Source organism: Schistocerca cancellata, chromosome 1 (genome assembly GCF_023864275.1).
Source record: "Schistocerca cancellata isolate TAMUIC-IGC-003103 chromosome 1, iqSchCanc2.1, whole genome shotgun sequence".
NCBI lineage: Eukaryota > Metazoa > Arthropoda > Insecta > Orthoptera > Acrididae > Schistocerca > Schistocerca cancellata.
In genome coordinates, this window is record NC_064626.1 from 160,196,083 (window position 1) to 160,216,355 (window position 20,273).

General features: G+C 43.1%; 1 protein-coding gene across 2 annotated transcripts in view; it reads left to right on the forward strand.

Annotated features, from left to right (window-relative positions):
* The window catches only part of LOC126167629 (protein yippee-like 2), a 685,352-nt gene that overhangs the window by 380,662 nt on the left and 284,417 nt on the right, over nucleotides 1–20,273 (forward strand). For both annotated transcript variants that reach the window (XM_049920491.1, XM_049920490.1), the window contains one exon: nucleotides 13,977–14,027. The gene's annotated coding sequence lies outside the window, so the exon portion shown is untranslated. The remainder of the gene's footprint in view (nucleotides 1–13,976; nucleotides 14,028–20,273) is intronic.

A 20,273-nucleotide genomic window follows, 5' to 3' on the forward strand; every position in this document is an offset into this window, starting at 1 on the left:
GGGTATTTCGCCTGTCTCATACATCTTGCTGACTAGATGGTAGAGTTTTGTGAGGCCTGGCTCTCCCAAGGCTGTCAGTAGTTCTAATGGAATGTTGTCTATTCGCGGGGCCTTGTTTCGACTTAGGTCTTTCAGTGCTCTGTCAAACTCTTCACGTAGTATCATATCTCCCATTTCATCTTCATCTACAGCCTCTTCCATTTCCATTATATTGTCCTCAAGTACATTGCCCTTGTACAGACCCTCTATATACTCCTTCCACCTTTCTGCTTTCCCTTCTTTGCTTAGAACTCGGTTTCCATCTGAGCTCTTGATATTCATACAAGTGGTTCTCTTTTCTCCAAAGGTCTCTTTAATTTTCCTGTAGGCAGTGTCTATCTTACCCCTCGTGAGATAAGCCTCTACATCCTTACATTTGTCCTGTAGCCATACCTGCTTAGCCGCTGTGCACTTCCTGTCGATCTCATTTTTGAGACATTTGTATTCCTTTTTGCCTGCTTCATTTACTGCATTTTTATATTTTCTCCTTTCATCAATTAAATTCAATATTTCTTCTGTTACCCAAGGATTTCTACTAGCCCTCGTCTTTTTACCTACTTGATCCTCTGCTGCCTTCACTACTTCATCACTCAAAGCTACCCATTCTTCTTCCACTGTATTTCTTTCCCACATTCCTGTCAATTGTTCCCTTACGCTCTCCCTGAAATTCTGTACAACCTTTGGTTTAGTCAGTTTGTCCAGGTCCCATCTCCTTAAATTCCCACCTTTTTGCAGTTTCTTCAGTTTTAATCTACAGTTCATAACCAATAGATTGTGGTCAGAGTCCACATCTGTCCCTGGAAATGTCTTACTATTTAAAACCGGGTTCCTAAATCTCTGTCTTACCATTATATAATCTATCTGAAACCTGTCAGTATCTCCAGGCTTCTTCCATGTATACAACCTTCTTTTATGATTCTTGAACCAAGTGTTAGCTATGATTGAGTTATGCTCTGTGCAAAATTCTACCAGGTGGCTTCCTCTTTCATTTCTTAGCCCCAATCCATATTCACTTACTACGTTTCCTTCTCTCCCTTTTCCTACTACCGAATTCCAGTCACCCATGACTATCAAATTTTCGTCTCCCTTCACTATCTGAATAATTTCTTTTATTTCATCATACATTTCTTCAATTTCTTCGTCATCTGCAGTGCTAGTTGGCATATAAACTTTTACTGCTGTATTAGGCGTAGGCTTCGTGTCTATCTTGGCCACAATAATGCGTTCACTATGCTGTTTGTAGTAGCTTACCCGCACTCCTGTTATTAAACCTACTCCTGCATTACCCCTATTTGATTTTGTATTTATAACCCTGTATTCGCCTGACCAAAAGTCTTGTTCCTCCTGCCAGCGAACTTCACTAATTCCTACTATATCTTGCTTTAAGCTATCCATTTCCCTTTTTAAATTTTCTAAACTACCTGCTCTATTAAGGGATCTGACATTCCACGCTCCGACCAGTAGAACGCCAGTTTTCTTTCTTCTGACAACGACGTTCTCTTGAGTAGTCCCCGCGCGGAGATCCGAATAGGGGACTACTTTACCTCCGGAATATTTTACCCAAGAGGCCGCCATCATCATTTAACCATACAGTAAAGCTGCATGTTTAGTATACTACGAAAAAGGTGTAGAAATTGATTCCGAAAATGGACGTCATGCGATTGAGACTTACGTCCACACAGTGTACATTTTTTGTGAGGGGAATACGTTCTGAAAGTTACTTATGTGCAGGGTGTCCCATTTACATTGACTGTTTTATTGCGTACATTTTTAGAAGCCATACTATCTTCAGTGTGTTCTATATTTTTGACACCTCAAGTATATCTCGGCCAGAAGCAAAATAAAAAAATGCACCAAGCAAGTCTTGTTTAGCTACCTGTAAACAGCATGACTGCGTTTCTTGTAACATTTTTCGTTACGGTCATGTGAACAGCAGTACAACATCCTGCATCCTGTGTTTTTATTCGGTAATCCATTTCCTCTCGTCAAGACCTGTTTAAAAACATGTCCCAGAGTTAATTTTAATTTTAATAATTAACAGCCTCAATTGTAACTGAGGCTGTTAATTATTAAAATTAAAATTAATATTTACAAAGTTGCTGACAGGGCCGTGAAATGTTGAAGATATTTACATCCCAGTGTACGTAAACATGACGTAATAAAAAAAACTGAACACAAATTTGATTTGGACACGCTGTATTAGCACACTGTGCAGGTACCCGGGGTATCGTGACTCGTCCACTAGCTAGATATGACAGTAAAGAAAGGAAAACACATGGAAAATGCACATAGGTTGTTCAGTCAACTGTCTTCAGGTGAGCGGTAACCTACTTTTTCATTGGTATACGCGAAGCACAAACGTAATGATATACACAAATATTATATTATATTACATTATACTGAAAGATTAAGAGTAAAAGAATATCCAGGCCATAACAGTACACAGGTGAGTACTGCCGCAGGACTAAAATATTTGGAGAGGCTACGGAAATTGTGACATAGATAATATCGGAGGCTATAACATAATTGCTACCTAAAATCAAATCCAGTGGAAACAGTATATGAAATTAGCAACTGACCGTACAGTCAATCAGATGCGTTAGCTGTGAGGTCCCCTCTGAGCTCCTTGTTAGCTGAAATGTTTCTAGAAAATTTTGAACTCTCATATTCAGATAGAGAGCCGCTACGTTCTGAAATACATTACTGGATGAGAAACGTGGACGATGTACTGTACTCGTGGACATGTGGCACCAATTAATTAAACAAATCTTTTGACGTGTTCACACCACTGTAAAATTAAATTTACACTGGAGCTGATGAAAGTCATTCAGTTACTTAGTCCTTATCATTGACGTTATAAAGGAAAGTAACTTCTACAGATATAGTAATACCTGTCAATCCCTAACATCCTGTAACACACAAACGTGCAACCTTACACAAACGTGCAACCTTACACTTCATGGTGCACAGTCTGCTATCTTTACCTCAAACCCAATCATATGAAGCCTGTCTCAAAAGTATCCGACCTTTGGCCAGAAAAAATATTTCGAATACCTGACGGCGTTGGGACCCTAAGCAGGCCCCTTGTGCTTGCACACGCTTAGCCCACCGATCCTCCCACTGCCGGAAACACCTCTGGAAGTCTTCTTTTGAATGTTGTTCAGCTCCATCGTCGTGTTCCGCATTATGTCTTCTCTACTCTCAAAACGGGATCCTTTCAGTAGCGTCTTCAGTTTTGGAAACAACCAGAAGTCCCAAGGAGCCATGTCTCGTACACTGAACATGTAAATAACTAAAGAAATTACGTGCAGTAATAGTTATAGTTCTACCCTAATTGATAATGTACTTAGAATGTTGAAAGAAGAGGCACAGGCTAACAGCACTTACGTACCCTTTGCAGAAAGCACTAAATCATACTGATAACAAATTGCTCCCCTGACACCCGGTCCAATCGTATTAATGTAACCACCGCCTATGTTCATCCTCAACGTGGAATAATCACTCAGACGGTAGACGGCACCACTAGCAGTGACGGGCATGTACCCTGTGGTGCACAACCCCGCGACGACTGCCGCAGTCCACTTCACCCCTCCGTCGCCCCACACCGAACCACTCTTTCAGCGTTATTGTGCGGTTCGACCAACGGTGCCCCCACCAGATTCTGACTCTTAACAATAAATATGTTCTGAGATAAAAAAAGTGTGGCGTTGCTTATTGAACGACCCTCGTGTATGTTGAGTATTATTTTAACAATATTTTCACGTAAACCTAAGCAGCTGAAGAATTATTATGAGATGGAGGTAATGAGATTCGATTTACAATTTGAAGAATAGCGTAACTCCTTTAAATGTACTTCACTTCAACAGTGTCAGCCTTAGAATCCAAAGAAAATATCCGCACAACAGCAATGTTGATTATTAAATAGCGCTACGCTCCTTTTTTGATGACACGCTCATTCATTTCATTAATTTACACTGCATTTTCGAATATCAACTTAAAAATGTTGAGAGCAAAGAGAATTCTGGCACCAGCTACATGTTAGGAACTGCGGACTTTGACACAATGAACAAAGCACGTTACCAACAGCAAAACAGTATTTCACTGGATGTTTAAAGTGATATGACTGGTTAATGGTACACCCGCTTTGATACGAAGCGTACTGGAAGACTGGCGAAACACAGGTGGACGTATCTTCCTGTAGAGAAGAGAGTGCATTGGGAAGGATGTTGTTATGCTGGTACAAATTGACACTGACGCCCAGAAGTCTTGCCGAGTCGCTAAACCTCTGTAGAAAACCATTGAATGCGCGGAAGCCAAAGCCATCCATCAGTTGCAGTACCTTTTCCTACTTGTCACCCATTCAGAAACTGCAGTGTCCTCTGTTCCGTGCCCTTTATGCAATGCCGTACTGTCACTTGTTGGTTCAACAACTTCATGAACACAAACCTCTTGTTTTACGTTTCATCCGTGCAGCTGGGTTTTATCACTCGCTCTAGTATGGGCGCTCTCACATGATTTCTCAGGCTACACCCACTCCAGCGACTTTTATTTGTGACGTGGATACCAAAATAGTGTCTTTCATTGTAACAAGTTGTGTTGGTCCTTTATCAACTCTTTCCAGCTGGAGGTTCTTCGTTTGTAGTTGGGTGGTTGGCCTTTTACCTGATCCATCAACCACTGTAGTCTCTTTTACTCTAGTCAATTATTTGCTCTGCTCCTTTTAAGTGTCCTCTATTTTGTGTTATTGCGGTGTTCATTTTAGCTCCGTACCCCTTGGTGTTCCCTCCCTCTGGGTGCAGATGTTACGCTTTTACTGTGTAAGCCTTTTACAAATATGTCTGTTTGGAACAGGGGATTGATGACCTCGATGTTTAGCCCCCATCAAACCCCAAAACCAACCAACCAACAAACCTCTCACACACTCCACTATACAGTATTTCGCGTTGGGATATTAAACCTTTCTTCGTTGATGGAGCACGTATGTGACACTAAAATAATATGTAGTTTTCATCGTTGGTACGTCTGTATCTCATATCTTTCCAATGCTAGTGCGTTGCGATGTTCTTTCGGAACTTGGAGAAAAATATTACGGACCACGGATTGATATATAGAAGGCTGTGAAGCGATCAAATGGGGGAGGGGCGTGTTTATAGGTCGCACAGTGCGTCTGTTTCACGAAAATCAGATCGGGGTACCATCTTGTTCGTTCCGAGAATGTCTGATGTAACTTATTGTATTTTCATATGCATCCTAGACGTAGTTTGGAAACATTACAACACAACTCAGTCATTCTAGTAGTTTCTACATTATTTGTATGCAGTATGGCCTATATTCCCCATAGAATGTAGAAAACATGTGTGTGGTATGCCAAGGGCATCTTCAAATGTTACATTGAAAACATGTGTGCGATATTTCCTACTTCTCATTGTCAGGAGAATAAATAAGTTTTGGTAGTGCTTTTTTTATACTGTTTTCCATTATTGTCATCCTGATAGAATCAGTCTAAGGTTAAATTTTGAACTATGGATATCCCAAGTTCACACGAAAACGTTGATCTAGTGAGATTCGTGTGACACAAGTGTCCCACTTCACCGATTTTTAAAACTGGTCAGCTTTTTTTAAGGAATGTGTATTACTAATCAGAATTGAAAGCAGTTTTTGACGTTTTATTTTTCAAATACATGCAAAACATATTTTAACCAAGACAGGGTTAAGCAGCTGCAATGGGGCAGAGCGATTTGAAAAACAACCATTGCGCGTGCATGTTCAAAAGCTGTACTTTCAGAAGTTCATAACTGCGTCCTATCAGAATTATGACTCTCACGCCGGCCACTGTCGCCGAGCGGTTCTAGGCGCTTCAGTCCGGAACCGCGTTGCCGCTACGGTCGCAGGATCGAATCCTACCTCTGGCATGGATGTGTATGATGTCCTTAGGTTAGTTAGGTTTAAGAAGTTCTAAGTCTAGAGGAATGATGACCTCAGATGTTAGGTCCCATAGTGCTTAGAGCCGTGGTAAATAAGAACGCTCGTGGCGTTTCCTCTGCGACAAACGCGGTTATAGCTTCTTTCTTTCGGCGTTCTAATTCACGTCAACTCTCTTTCACTACCCACAGTGACGTCGTTGGGTCAACTACAGAGTGTTTTAGACAGATTTGTTCGAATTCGCAACACTTATTCTTCTACATGAATGATGTTAGAAACATGTGGTGCATTTTAACTTACAAGTGTTGTTGTTACGGTCTTCATTCCCAAGACAGGTTGGATGTAGCTCCTCTCGCTACTCTATCCTGTGCAAGCCTGTTCAACTCCGAATAACTACCTAACCTCCTAATAATTTTCATCTCTTGGTCTCCCTACACAATATTTACCCCTCACTTTCTAGTACTGAGCTGGTGATCTGTTGATGTCTCAGAATGCATCCTGTCAGGCGATCGTTGTCAAGTTGTGGCACAAACTTGTACTTTCCCAGTTTCGTTCACTACCTCCTCTTACATGATCCATCCATCTAATCTTCAGCATCCTTCTGTAGCACTACATCTGTTCTCTCATGTCTGAACTGTTCACTGCCATGCAAGGCTACACTCAAAACAAATACCTTCAGAAAAGATTCCGTAACACTTGGATCTATATTCGACGTGTACAATTTTCTTTTCTTTAGAAACGCTTTTCTTTCCATTGCTAGTCTACATTTTATATCCTCTCTACTACGACCATCATAAGTTATTTTACTGCCCAAATAGCAAAACACATCTACCACTGAAACTTGCTGGCAGACTAAAACTGTGTGCCGGGCTGAGAATCGAACTCGGGACCTGTGCCTTTCGGGGGCAAGTGCTCGCGAAAGGCAAAGGTCCCGAGTTCGAGTCTCGGCCCGGCACACAGTTTTGATCTGCCAGCAAGTTTCATATCAGCGCACACTCCGCTGCAGAGTGAAAATCTCATTCTGGAAACATCTACCACTTTTAATGTCTCGTTTCTTAATCTAATTTCCTCAGAATCGTCTTGAGTTCACTTGACTGAATTCCGTTACCCTTGTTTCGCTTTTGTTGGCGTTCAACTTACATTCTCTTTCCAGCCGCTGTCCATTCCGTTCAACTGCTCTTCCAAGTCCTTTACCGTCTCTAACAGAATTACATTGTCATCGGCAAACCTCGAAGTTTTTGTTTCCTCTCCTGAACTTTGATCTCTTCACTAAATTTTCCTTTGGTTTCATTTATTGCTTGTTCAGTGTACAGATAGAATAACATGGGGCATACGCTACAACCGTGTCCCACATAGTTCTCAAACACTCTTCCCTGTCTTGTAGACGGGCGGAGTGGCCGTGCGGTTCTAGCCGCTACAGTCTGGAACATCGTGACCGCTACGGTTGCAGGTTCGAATCCTGCCTCGGGCATGGATGTGTGTGTTGTCCTTAGGTTAGTTAGGTTTAATTAGTTCTAAGTTCTAGGGGACTTACGACCTCAGCAGTTGAGTCTCATAGTGCTCAGAGCCTGTCCTGTAACTCTTGGCTGGTCTCTTTACAATTTTAAATATAGCCTTTCGCTCTCTGTATTTTATCCCTGCTACCTTTAGGATTTCAATGAATGAAGAGCAGTCAAAACCGTCAAAAGCTTTATCGTTAACCTATTTTGTAACAGAAGTCGTAGAGTCAGTGTTGCCTCGCTTGTCCATAGTTTCATGTAGGATTAAAAAAAATATTTTAGAAGGGTATATCTTTTACAAGTATGTACATAGAACCTTGAATCCTTTTTACAATTACAATAGAAGTCTTCATTTGCGTTTCACGATTGCTCCATTTGCCCCCTTCCACCAGTGGACGCGCGACGAACTCAATCCGTTCTTTTGGGAGCACGTTTTCGATTGTTGTGCGGCATCGGAGTTCTCACACCCTTGTTCGGAGGGGAGTGTTTAACAATTTTGCAAAGAAAAGACGTTAGAGCAGGGGGCCTTATCCTGTGATGCAATGCGAGGTCCTTACGAGGTACAATGCCTTACTCTCAACGAAAACCAGGCTGTACAGTTATAAATGAGTTGCACCTGTTGAAACGGAAACGGAGAACGCAAAGCGCGTGTTGTTGCTGTCTTATCGACGCACATATGGCACTGAACGAGCGTGCTAGCGAACTAGCTGCACCACGCAGATCGCTACTGACAACATATGGGCTGGCAGCTTAAAACTGCCACCAAGGTAATCTTCTGGTTTCGATATATGAAATGAAATCTGCCCCACGTTTCAAACTTCATTCCTGTATAAGGTACAGTCTTGTAAAATCGGATGTACCTCTTTTGCAGCAGCCTATACTGTGCAATCAGAGAACTGTAAGTAACAGAAGTGGTAGATAGAGTGAATCGTGGCGTGTCACCTGCTGTTCCTGTTAGATGTGTATCGGTTTGTGAACTAATAACTTCCGGTTGGCATTACCTCATCAGACAGTGCCTGACTTACGGTCGATTAACTCTAGATGTCGCGGAGCGGAACGTTACAACATTTCACAATGCATTTCAAATGACGGCGTTCACACAGACGGAACGAAACGGAACGTCACTGTCAAGGATTCTTCGCTTACTTCATAACGTAACACTTTCCGAAGGTTGCATAGGGCCTTGGTATTTTTGCTACGAGTGTTATCTCACAAAAGACACGAACCATTTCAAAGCGGAAAATTACAGCTTTTATAATAACTAGACAAGAAGCATCCTCCACTGTTCGTAAGTAAGAACGTAAAGATTTTCAATTAAACCTTTTTCGACCGTGAAAATCTCAGGCCTAATGAAGGGAAAACCTGTTTTATACGTTATTACGTTATTTAACAGCTAGAAACAAATCGAGATGCAAAGAACAAGGTAAAAAAGCATTGGATATTTCTTATAAATTTATTTTTTTGCGACTGTAACAAAAGTCATACTTAGACCAAACGCGTCTCGCTTTATTTCAAAGCATCGTCAGTGGTCAGTGTAACAGTGCAATCGGTTCGTCAAGATCGTTGACAGTTTTCATGTTTTACTTTACTGCTGTTCAATGTACAATTATTAGTAATGATTTTTCTTGTTTCCTACTATATTTCTAATGTTCTTTCACATACTGGTTCCCGATTTTAAGAGCACTGCGCTTCACTGACACTGGGTCTCTGCCCGAGGACATGGTGTTTGTGTTGTCCTCATTTCATAATAATAATCATCATCATCATACGTGACTGTGGCTCGACTGGACTGTGTAAAGAATTGAACTCTATAAAAATTGGGACAAAACCAAACATCATCATAATCAACTGATGGACTCGAATTCGGGAGGACGACGGTTCAATTCCGGGTCTGGCCATCCTGATATGGGTTTTCCGTGATTTCCCTAAATCGCTCCAGGCAAATGCCGGGATTGTTCCTTTGAAAGGGGACGGCCGACTTCCTTCCCCGTCCTTCCCCAATCCGATGAGACCGATGACATCGCTGTTGGTCTCCTCTTCCAAACAATCCCCAATCATCAACAACAGACACGGGACATATTTTGTATTTGATGTTGTGTAGATGCAGTTACACTACCGCCTTAATATGTTTTGATGTTGAGTGATGTGACAGTCTTACGTTTTTTTGTAGCAGTGGAAGCGACTGTTACTTCTGTTACACTACGTAAATGTAACAGATCTACTAAGGAGACTGCCTACACTACGCTTGTCCGTCCTCTTTTAGAATACTGCTGCGCGGCATGGGATCCTTACCAGATAGGACTGACGGAATACATCGAAAAAGTTCAAAGAAGGGCAGCACGTTTTGTATTATCGCGAAACATGGGGAGAGTGTCACTGGAATGATACACGATTTGTGCTGGACATCATTAAAAGAAAGGCGTTTTTCGTTGCGACGGAATCTTTTCACGAAATTCCAATCACCAACTTTCTCTTCCGAATGCGAAAATATTTTGTGGACACCGACCTACATAGGGAGAAACGATCACCACGATAAAATAAGGGAAATAAAAGCTCGTGCGGAAAGGTATAGGTGTACGTTCTCTCCGCGCGCTATACGAGACTGGAATAATAGAGCCGGCCGCTTCAGTCCGGAACCGCGCAAGTTCGAATCCTGCCTCGGGCATGGATGTGTGTGATGTCCTTAGGTTAGTTAGGTTTAAGTAGTTCTAAGTTCTAGAGGACTGATGACCTCAGATGTTAAGTCCCATAGTGCTCAGAGCCATTTGAACCATTTGGAATAATGGAGATTTGTGAAGGTGGTTCGATGAACCCTCTGCCAGTCACTTAAATGTGATTCGCAGAGGATGGTCGGCTATCCACATTGAAGTTTAGAATGTTTCGCCCAACAGCTTAAGGCGAATGTCGGGGTGCTTCCTCTGCAGGGAACATTGTTGGTTTCCTCTATCTCCAGTGGTCTTGTTGTTGAATGCACGTCATACTCTAATCTTCCATTATTAGATTAATCTGTTTTCTGCTGTTCTCTCTGGAAGAAATGCTTTAAATCGCGTAAGAAACACACGTTGTGTTCTGTATTCCACGCGAAAGGATGGAATTTTTTTTTAATTTACTCAGTCGTTACCTGTCTAGTGGTTAACCCCTAAGTCCGTATTTACCCACGAAGGATGTAAGGGGGATCCACTGTCTGCAGTGAAACTCTGTTAAGCTGATCTGTTTCCGAGACGTCGAAAAAAATCTCTCCAAGGGTCTAATACTCCTAGTATTTCACTTTTCGTAGTATGTATCTGTTTTCCCGCCCAGTTAGCAGTTTGGTCTAACGCACTGCTTTCCGGGCGGGAAGGCGCGCCGGTCCCAGGCACGAATCCGCCAGGCGGGTTAGTGTCGAGGTGCGGTGTGCCGGCCAGTCTGTGGATGGTTTTTAAGGCGGTTTTCCATCTGCCTCGACGAATGCGAGCTGGTTCCCCTTATTCCACCTCAGTTACACTATGTCGCCGATTGCTGCGCCGACACTGTCTCCACGTACTCGTACACCATAATTACGCTACGACGCAAACATTGGGGTTACACTCGTCTGGAATGAGACGTTCCCGGGGACCTCCACTAGGGGCCGAACCGCAAAATAAACGTGAGTTCTGTGTGGGGCGGCTGTGCGATGAGTGGACTGCTGTAGCCTGTTGTGAGGTTGTGAACCACCGTGGGCTACGGCGGGGACGAAGCCTCTCCGTCGTTATAATATAATACAATATATCTGTTACAAAAGAGACTAGTGAATTAAGTCACAGTTCTCAGTAAAGTCCGTTACAAACCTTCCTACATTCCGTAAATTATTCCCGCACCCACCTCCACTATCCACTGCCAAGTGCTGAACAAAGCGTTGTCTTATTTTTTCCACGACCTGTCCATAAACTGAAAAGTGCCTGTAAATGGAAATCTTATAATATTGCAAAAAAACGAAACATGAATTTCTTGTGCACACCCACTTGCATGGAATACATTCTTGCTGAAAGATCTCGCATTCGAGGAAGCAAGTGTTACGATAAGTCTTCACAACAGCTGACATCCTTTATTCTTCCACTTAGTCTTCTTTGAAGATTATAGAACTGGCGCAGCAAGATACCAGTTTTTCTTGTCGCACCTGAGATAAGGATTTTGTAAAACTACACGAAGTATTCTACCGTGGAATTATTACATACTAATTTGATGAAAATTTCTTGCCACCAAGTAGAATTTATTTTCTACGGCATCTGGGGTATGAGGTAGTCGTAGTAGGAATACCATCTGATAATGTGTTTTTGCTGTTATAACCGTGGCTGCTGCTGTTTATTATATGTGGGTAACCTTCGACTTAACATTCAACAAGCAAAATTGATACTTCTTGCCCAGGATACTAATGTTATAATAAATCCCGTTACATAAAAAGCAACAGAAGAGTTGGTAAATGATACTTTCTAAAGAATTCTGAAGTGGATGTTTGAAAATTGACTCTCCCTAAATTTTGAAAGAAAAAAACCAAACCAAAAAAACCTACATTCAGTTCTGTACAGCAAATAGTCATACCAACAATTGATATAGCACATCAGTAGGAGTCAGTAAATAGGGTAGAATTCTCCAAATTTTTGTGTTTACGTACTGATGAAAATTTGAAGTATAAGAAGGACATTACCGAGTTTCTCGAACAATTCAGTCCAGTTACATTTCCTCTTCGTATAATTGCTAATTTTCGAAACCAACGTATGAACCTTCTGACTATTTTTCTGGGGTAACTCATCACTTAGAAATAAAGAATTGATTGCAAAAAAAGCGAGCAGTAAGAATAATACACTGATTAGCAAGAACATTATGACCTGTCGAGGCGATAGCAGTGTCAGTGAGCGTGCTGTCCACGTGTACAACAGCGAGACGCGCGAGCTGTCTGACAGAAGGCAGTTTGTGATAACCCGGAGGCTCGGCACGAGCCTTTCGGAAACTGGACGGGTGTTCGAGGAGTGCTGTGGCGAGGGTCCCCAAATCAAGGTGGTGAAATCAGGGTGAAACCATGTCCAGACGTTGTGGTTTCGGGCGGCCATCGCTCATTGCAGACATCGGAGTCGCAAGCTGGGCAGACTGGTAAAACAGGATAGGCGGCGAATTGTGCCAGACGTAGAGTGCAAGCGTGTGTGAAAGACTGTGCACAGAACACACAAAATGATGGACTTCTGCACCCTACGACCCATGCATGTGCCAATGTTAATACCACGACATCGGCAACTACGACTGAAATGGGCACGTGACCATCTGCACTGAACATTGGAGCAGTGCCAAAGCGTTGCATGATCTGATGACTCCCGATGATAGAGCCTATGGGAGGGCGCGAATACGTCGTCTTCCAGGGGAACAGCTGCATGACACCTGCACGGCGGGCCGAAGGCAAGCTGGAAGCGGCTCCATTGTGCTCTGGGGAACATTAACGTGGACATCCATGGGACCAGTGGAGCTCGTGCAAGGGACAGTGATGGTCAAGGAGTGTCGTACACTGGGTGTAGACGATGTACATTACTTCATGACGATAATGTTTCTCGACGGTAGTGGTATTTTTCAACAAGAAAGCGCATCATATCAGTAATCCAGATTGTAATGGAGTGGTTCGAGGAACCCAGTGACGAGTTCCAATTGATGTGGCGGTCCTCCAACTCGTTCGATCTGAATTGGATCTTACATATGTACACATCTGGGATGTTATTGAACATGGCGTTAGAGCTCATGGTGCACCCCCCCCCCCCCCCCGTTTCCCTGAATTTACGGGAATTGGGTGACTTGTGTATGCTGATGTTATGCCAACTCCCTTCTATCAAGGCTCCATTGCTTCCATGCCACGACTCGTCGCCACTGATATCCGTACCAAGGGTGGACATACCGGCTATTAGGTAGCTGGTGATAATGTTCTGGTACGTCACACACGGATGTCACGTAGGCACATCTTCAAGGAGCTAGGCATTTTAACTACTCCATCACAATAAATACATTCGCAAATGGAATTCGTCATACATAATCCACCACAATTTGAGAAGAACAGTGGTGTCAGTACCTAGGACACTAGAGGGGAAAACGACCTTCGTTACGCATTGTTAAAGCTGTCAGTGACTCTAGAAGGAGTTAGATATGCAGCAACAAAAAGTTCTGAGAATTTGCCCAACAAAATAAAGTTTCTGACAATTAGCAACGCAAGCCTTAAATCTAATTTAAAATCCTTTGTCATGGAGAAATCATTGACGACTTTCTATTTAATAAGTGGTAGACAGTAAAAAAAGAAGACAATTAAGTGTAGTTGCATGAGTGGAACTAAACTAATGTTTCCATTAACGTTAGCGCTAATCAGGTGTACATACTCTGTAAAATATTATTTCGATGAAACTCTTTCATATGATCTATGGAAAAGCTAACTAACTTTCTTTCTTTTACTATTTGTTCAGTGTAATGTAATTGTAATGATTGCTGTTGTTGCAGCTTACTAGAGCCGGCTTTGGCCGTGTGTTTCAGGTTGAGGTGATATCGCAGATGTGCAGCGAGACCCATCGTCCTAGTTGAGCGGTGAGTACCGCGGCCGCCTTGGGCAATTCCCAGCCAAGCGCGCTCCAGCTAATGGCCTTCTACACGCTCCAGCGCGGACGGAGACGGCGGTTCGTGAAATCGCGACTGGCGAATCGGCGAGGCGAGGTTAAGAGCGCCAACCCCGCAAGTGCGCCGCCTGTGTGCTTGCGTCACCCCGAGCCCCCGGCGGAATAGCCTCCTTGCAATCTGTGCCGGCCTCTTATCTCCCTGTCGTGTTCGACTGGCCAGATAAAGGGTTCTCCCCTTTCCCAACACTCTGCAGCCGGCGGCGCGCCCACCGGCGTTGTCCGGCCAATACAGCTTGCGGCGGGGAAAACGCGCAATCCTGTACATGGGTTCTAACCAACCTGATGCGAGAATACGTTAAGCCTACTACTTCACTGTTACCTCCGTGGTTTGCGTGTCCTTCTAGCATCTCTTTACAATCATGTAAATGTTACCAAAGTAGTGCTCATTTACTAGTTAGCAATACACCCATAGGAAGACGTCCTGCAATAGTCGCTGAAACGTCGGAATTTTGTAGTTGACAATGCAGCCTCAAACCCAGAAGAATTTTATTGACTGTACCAGCTTGATATGCGGCAAGCCATTCTCGCCAGTCGCCAGCCATCTGTAATTTTATTTTTTGATCGCAACTGTGTCAAACATGTTAACTTTAGTTTAATTTTCTACTTCATTCGATACATGAATTACCATAAGATCAATGTACTTCCTGTTTAGATTACCGATTTCTTACCTTGTTTTCGTTATACCATTAAACTTACTACAGTCTACATCTACATGGTTACTCTGCAATTCACACTTGAGTGCCTCCTCTACCATTCCACTCTCGAACGACGCGTGGGAAAAAGGAACACCTAAATCTTTCCGTTCGAGCTCTGGTTTCTCTTATTTTATTATGATGATCATTTCTCCCTACGTAGGTGGGTGTCAACAAAATATTTTCACATTCGGAAGAGAATGTTGGTGATTGAAATTTCGTAAGTAGATCTCGCCGCAAAGAAAACCGCCATTGTTTCAGTGACTGCCACCCCAACTCGCGTGTCATATCAGTGACACTCTTACCCCTATTGCGCGGTAACACGAAACGGGCAGCCCTTCTTTGCACTTTTTCGATGTCCTCCGTCCATCCTACCTGGTAAGGATCCCACACCGCCCAGCAATATTCCAGCAGAGGGCGAACAAGTGTAATGTAGGCTGTCTCTTCAGTGGATCTGTCGCATCTTCTAATCGTTCTGCCAACACAGCACAGTGTTTGTTTCGCCTTCCCCACAACATTATCTATGTGGTCTTTCCAATTTTAGGTTGCTCGTAATTGTAATTCCTAGGTATTTAGTCGAATTGACAGCCCTTAGATTTGTGCAATTTATCGTAGACCCAAAAATTCATCAGATTTTTTTTTTTGTACCCATGTGGATGACCTCGCGCTTTTCTTTGTTTAGTGCCAGTTGCCACTTTTCGCACCATACAGAAATTCTCTCTGGATCATTTTCTAATTGGAATTGATCGTCTGATGATTTTAATAGACGGTAAATTACAGCATCGTCTGCAAACAATCTAAGGGGGCTGCTCAGATTATCACCTATATCATTTATGCAAATCAGGAACAGCAGAGGGCCTATGACACTACCTTGGGGAACTCCAGATATCACTTCTGATCTGCTCGACGAACTGGACCGGAAGTGATTTCAGTTGTTTCGCAATACCTAATATATCTATTTTTATGTCACTCATGCTAAGAGCTGTTCCGGTTTCGAATTCTGGAATATTTACTTCATCTTCTTTCGTGAAGGAATTACGGAAAACTGTATTTAGTAACTCCGGTTTAGTGGCACCATCATCGGTAACATATCCATCGCTATCGCGTAGTGACTGTATTGACTGTTTTGACTGTCTTTACTTTCCTATTATTTACAAATTAACTCTGCTTTGGGGAGACAAATACGGGATGGCATTGTACACGAAAGCATCTTGGGAGATCCTCGAGCGCCCATTGCTGTACCGACGACGGAATGTACCCTTTGTGGTGGTCAATCCTGATCCTCTTAACAACGGTCAGCTGTCTCGGAGGCCACCAGGGTACGGCACTGCCTGTGAGTAACACGGATCTACGACTGGCCTTCCAATAGGCGGGAACTGTTTCTTCTGGCCTGGGAAGTGGGTTTCTGGAAGATGCAATAACATCTTTCAAACATCCCTGGGAACCACAGCCCATATTTTACATGCACTTCTTACTCAGTTGTTGTCCGCCCCCGGTAGCTGAATGGTCAGCGTGACAGATTGTCATTGCTCTTGGCCCGGGTTCGATTCCCGGCTGGGTCGGGGAATTTTCTCCGCCGAGGGAGTGTTGTGCTGTCCTCATCATCATCCTTTCATCCTCATCGATGCGCAAGTCGCCGAAGTGGCGTGAAATTGAAAGACCGGCACCCGGCGAACGGCCTGTCCGACATACGATTAAATTAAAAAAAAAAAAAAACTCAATAATTTTTTCATAATGCGGGGCTACAGTCATAATATATTCCTTTAAAGTCAGTACCGCCATTAGACTGTTGTTTATTTGCACTTGATAACGGCACTTGGAAGCCAAAATCATGATTGTGTGAGTGTAAATGCAACAATGCAAATAAACAACAGTCTAATGGCGGTACTGACTAAAGTAGAAAAACTCAGTTGTTTTCACGCGCTCAGGACATTCTGTAGTGCGCGATACCAAAGTTTCAGAGGTCTTTTGTTTTGCACTAGCCTGTGGACTGACTGGCCCAAATTGCACAGACTAGCTAAGAGCGAAAGTTACTGTTATTATCCTCAATTTGAGGGACGTTCGCGCTATGCCCTACGATTGGCCATAGCGGCGAGAAGAGAGCGCCTCAACAATGTTCAGGAGGGACGTTGGAGGAAATTGAAAATTACACTCTTGGTTCAGAATTCGTGCAGGGGACACACTGTTATTCTACTCTTCGTCTGGAGCCGGCGCCGCAATTGGGCTGGGTTCACAGTTTTGCGACTTCGCATAATTTCGCTGATGAGTCGTGGGGGCATCGTGTACATCGACCCTGCTGCCACGAAAGTTACGTGAGTGTTTGGTAAAACTATAGCTCAGATCTAAATGCAACTTGGCATCTTTTATTCATGTTTCGTGACAACCTTTCGGTGTGTCGAATCTGACTCATTTCGCTTTGTCTCTGATTTTGCACAATGTTTTGTTTTCGTTTTTACTCTTTTACATTTTTTATACAATTTTAATTGTTGACTTTTAATTTTCCAACGATATCTCGCTGGGGCGGCCCATACATCAACCTGTCCATTTTCGTTTCTTGCTGACATCATTTATTGTTTGCATCACTCTTATGACTTCTACACATGTTTTTTGTACGTTAATGTATATGTTGTCAGTTGGATTATGTCTGATATTTTGTCCCTTCCTCCAATCTAAAATTGCTGTAGATTGTCTGGTATTTTGCTTCTACAATTTGAAAGTGAGCCAAATGTTATTTTTTGAATGTGTTGCCTTTTTTCACATGTGGCAATAACTACATGTATGGTGACTGTGATGGAGTTGATATTGTGTGCTTTGACGTTCATATACTTTCACCCATTTTATGATTCTAGTTACGTTGCGTTTTTCTTTTTTTTTACTCTGTGGAAAGTAGTGCGTCGTACTTGTCCTTTGTCCGTGATAATTTGTTGATTTCTGTTTACGATACCACGAGAGTGAAGAAATGCATCAGTACTGTTACCGATTTCGGCACCAACGTTTGAAGTTGAGGTCATGTACTGACATTCAGCAAAAATCTGACGGGGAAGACATCCTGACCTATAGACGAAAGAAAGCTGCAGGAAACGAGGCGCAGTGCAGCGGTAACGAGGAGGATTTTAAAAATAGAAAGACTGTCACGAGAAAAACTGCTCGCCTGAGTGGACACAGATTTCCGAGACTTTCTAAAGGACCATTAGTTTCTTTCACTGTAGCAGAACAAAAGTGGTGTAAAGTGTAGGTTTCCTTTCACGACTCGGCTGTTCCTCGTCTGAGATTCCACCCCCATTGAGTCTCGGGCAAGGCGCGTCGCTCGGTGACCTTTAGGGAGGGTGCGCCGAGGTAATCGCAGGGCGCGTCTCCGTCTGCGTCTGCGAGGTGCCACGCCGAGGCGTTCTTCCGTGGTGTGCCTAGTGCGGATCCCCTGACGCAACGGAACTGGAATTTCATTAGGGAAAAGAGACTGCTGTCGTAAGGAAGGCAAGAGTTTGGCCGTTTCGTCGACGTCGAATATTTGTGTGTGTGTGTGTGTGTGTGTGTGTGTGTGTGTGTGTGTGTGTGTGTTTACTCTGAACAGGTTAATGCCCTCGAGCACACTTCATCGACGCAGACACTTCATATTTTAAGGACCTCGCACACTTTCCTGTTAGTCCCCATCTGTACGGGCTTACCTGCACAGATGTTCAAGACATCCATGTTGTGGTAAGCCTGTGAGGCTTTCATCCTAACTTATGCTTACAGCTTCGAGAGACAAAAACTATTAGGTCTACAACTTTGCTTCCGCCGTTTTGCAGTAGACGGCATTTGTGGAAAGTAGTGGCGCAAGCCGTAGTTCGTAAGTGTCATACAGTAAGCTTAGGCATTTGAGAACATAACACCATCAAAATATTAGTCGATTTTTGATTACATCTTAAAGTTATTCTCGGCTGAATATGTCAACTTACGACCCAATTCTCGTCATCTGCGGGAGGTTTTAATTTTCTGTTTTGATATGAAGAAGCTTGCGGCTGAGGCTCATAAAAAGCTGCGTAAGACATATGATGAGACGCCTGTTTGTTACAGTACTTTGGAGAAAATGATTTCCTTGATTCAAGAACGGTGATTTTGACGTAGAAGACCGGTTTGGTTGTGAAAGAGAAAAAGCTTTCGATGCTACTGCAACCGACGGGAACAATCACAGGAGATCATTATCGAAAGCAATGAAAGACAAACGGCCACAGTACAGCGATAGACCTGAAAAGATGATTTTGCAGCAAGACAGTGCACGACCCCAAGCCGAAAATCCCGTTAAAACATACTTGGAAATGTTGAAATTGGAAGTTCTACCCCACCTGCTGTATTCCCCGGATATTCCCCCCACGACCTAGCTGACTAGCACTTGCGGTCATATGAACAAGTGCAAAATTGCATCGATTCATTGCTCCTTTCAAAAGATGCCCAGTTTATACACTGTGGGATTCGTATGGTGCCCTAAAGCTTGGAGAAAGCAGTGGTCAGCGACGGCCAGTACTTTGAATCGTTAATTTTTTTGTAAGTTTTTCACAATGAAGTCCCGAACTTCAAGAAAAAATGGCAGAAGAAAAGTTGTAGACCTACTATTTAGACGTAATGAGCTTGTTACTTGCTTCATAATAACGAAAAAGATGATAGTAGCACAACGGCAGTACGTTAACTTTGCGTAGATACATTCCAGATTTAACTGAAGATCAGTAGTTTTTTTCCTGTAAATCTGTTTAAGATGGCTTTTCAATATTTTTTAAAAGATAAGCGCCAGTGTCAGGCTGGCTCTGAATCGTTTTCGCCCCGATTTTGTGCAAGCAGGTGTCACAGTTCGCTTCTATCTTTGCTGCTCCTCCCCCTGCCCCTGTCCTCCACCCCCATTTGCAAAAGAACAACACTGTCGTCAACACCACTTTCCACGTGACAGAGATACCGTAGAACTTTGATCATATTAACAATGTGAAATGTAGAAAGTGTTCTAATGTACTAATAAGAATTTGTTCACATCAGTGTCGAGTACATTGAACTATAGATAAATACATCATCCTGACAATTTCCGCAACACCATAATATAACCCAGTGATAAGTGCTAATGTCCTACAGCGCACTGTAAATACCGCACTTAAACTATGCCATTTCTCTTCGAATGCAAACCGAAATTTGCATTAAAAGTACGCCATTTGTCTTCGAATGGCTGCTCGCATGCAGATGGTCGGAGACGTGTTTTGTTGAACTCTTCCCGCGATAACTGGAAACTAATGTCGAGTGCTGGAGTGACGGTCAGCCGCGCTACAATCACCACAGGGAAGGGACGCATCTGCTTTCGACTGCTGATGCTGTCAGGTGACGTTATCCCTCACGGCACTGTGACACAGCACGAGGTGAATATTTTTTGTTTGAAAATCCATGTAAATTATTGTGCAAGAGTAGAGTATTAGAGATTTTTGAGCAGTATTTCACGTATTGGTGCC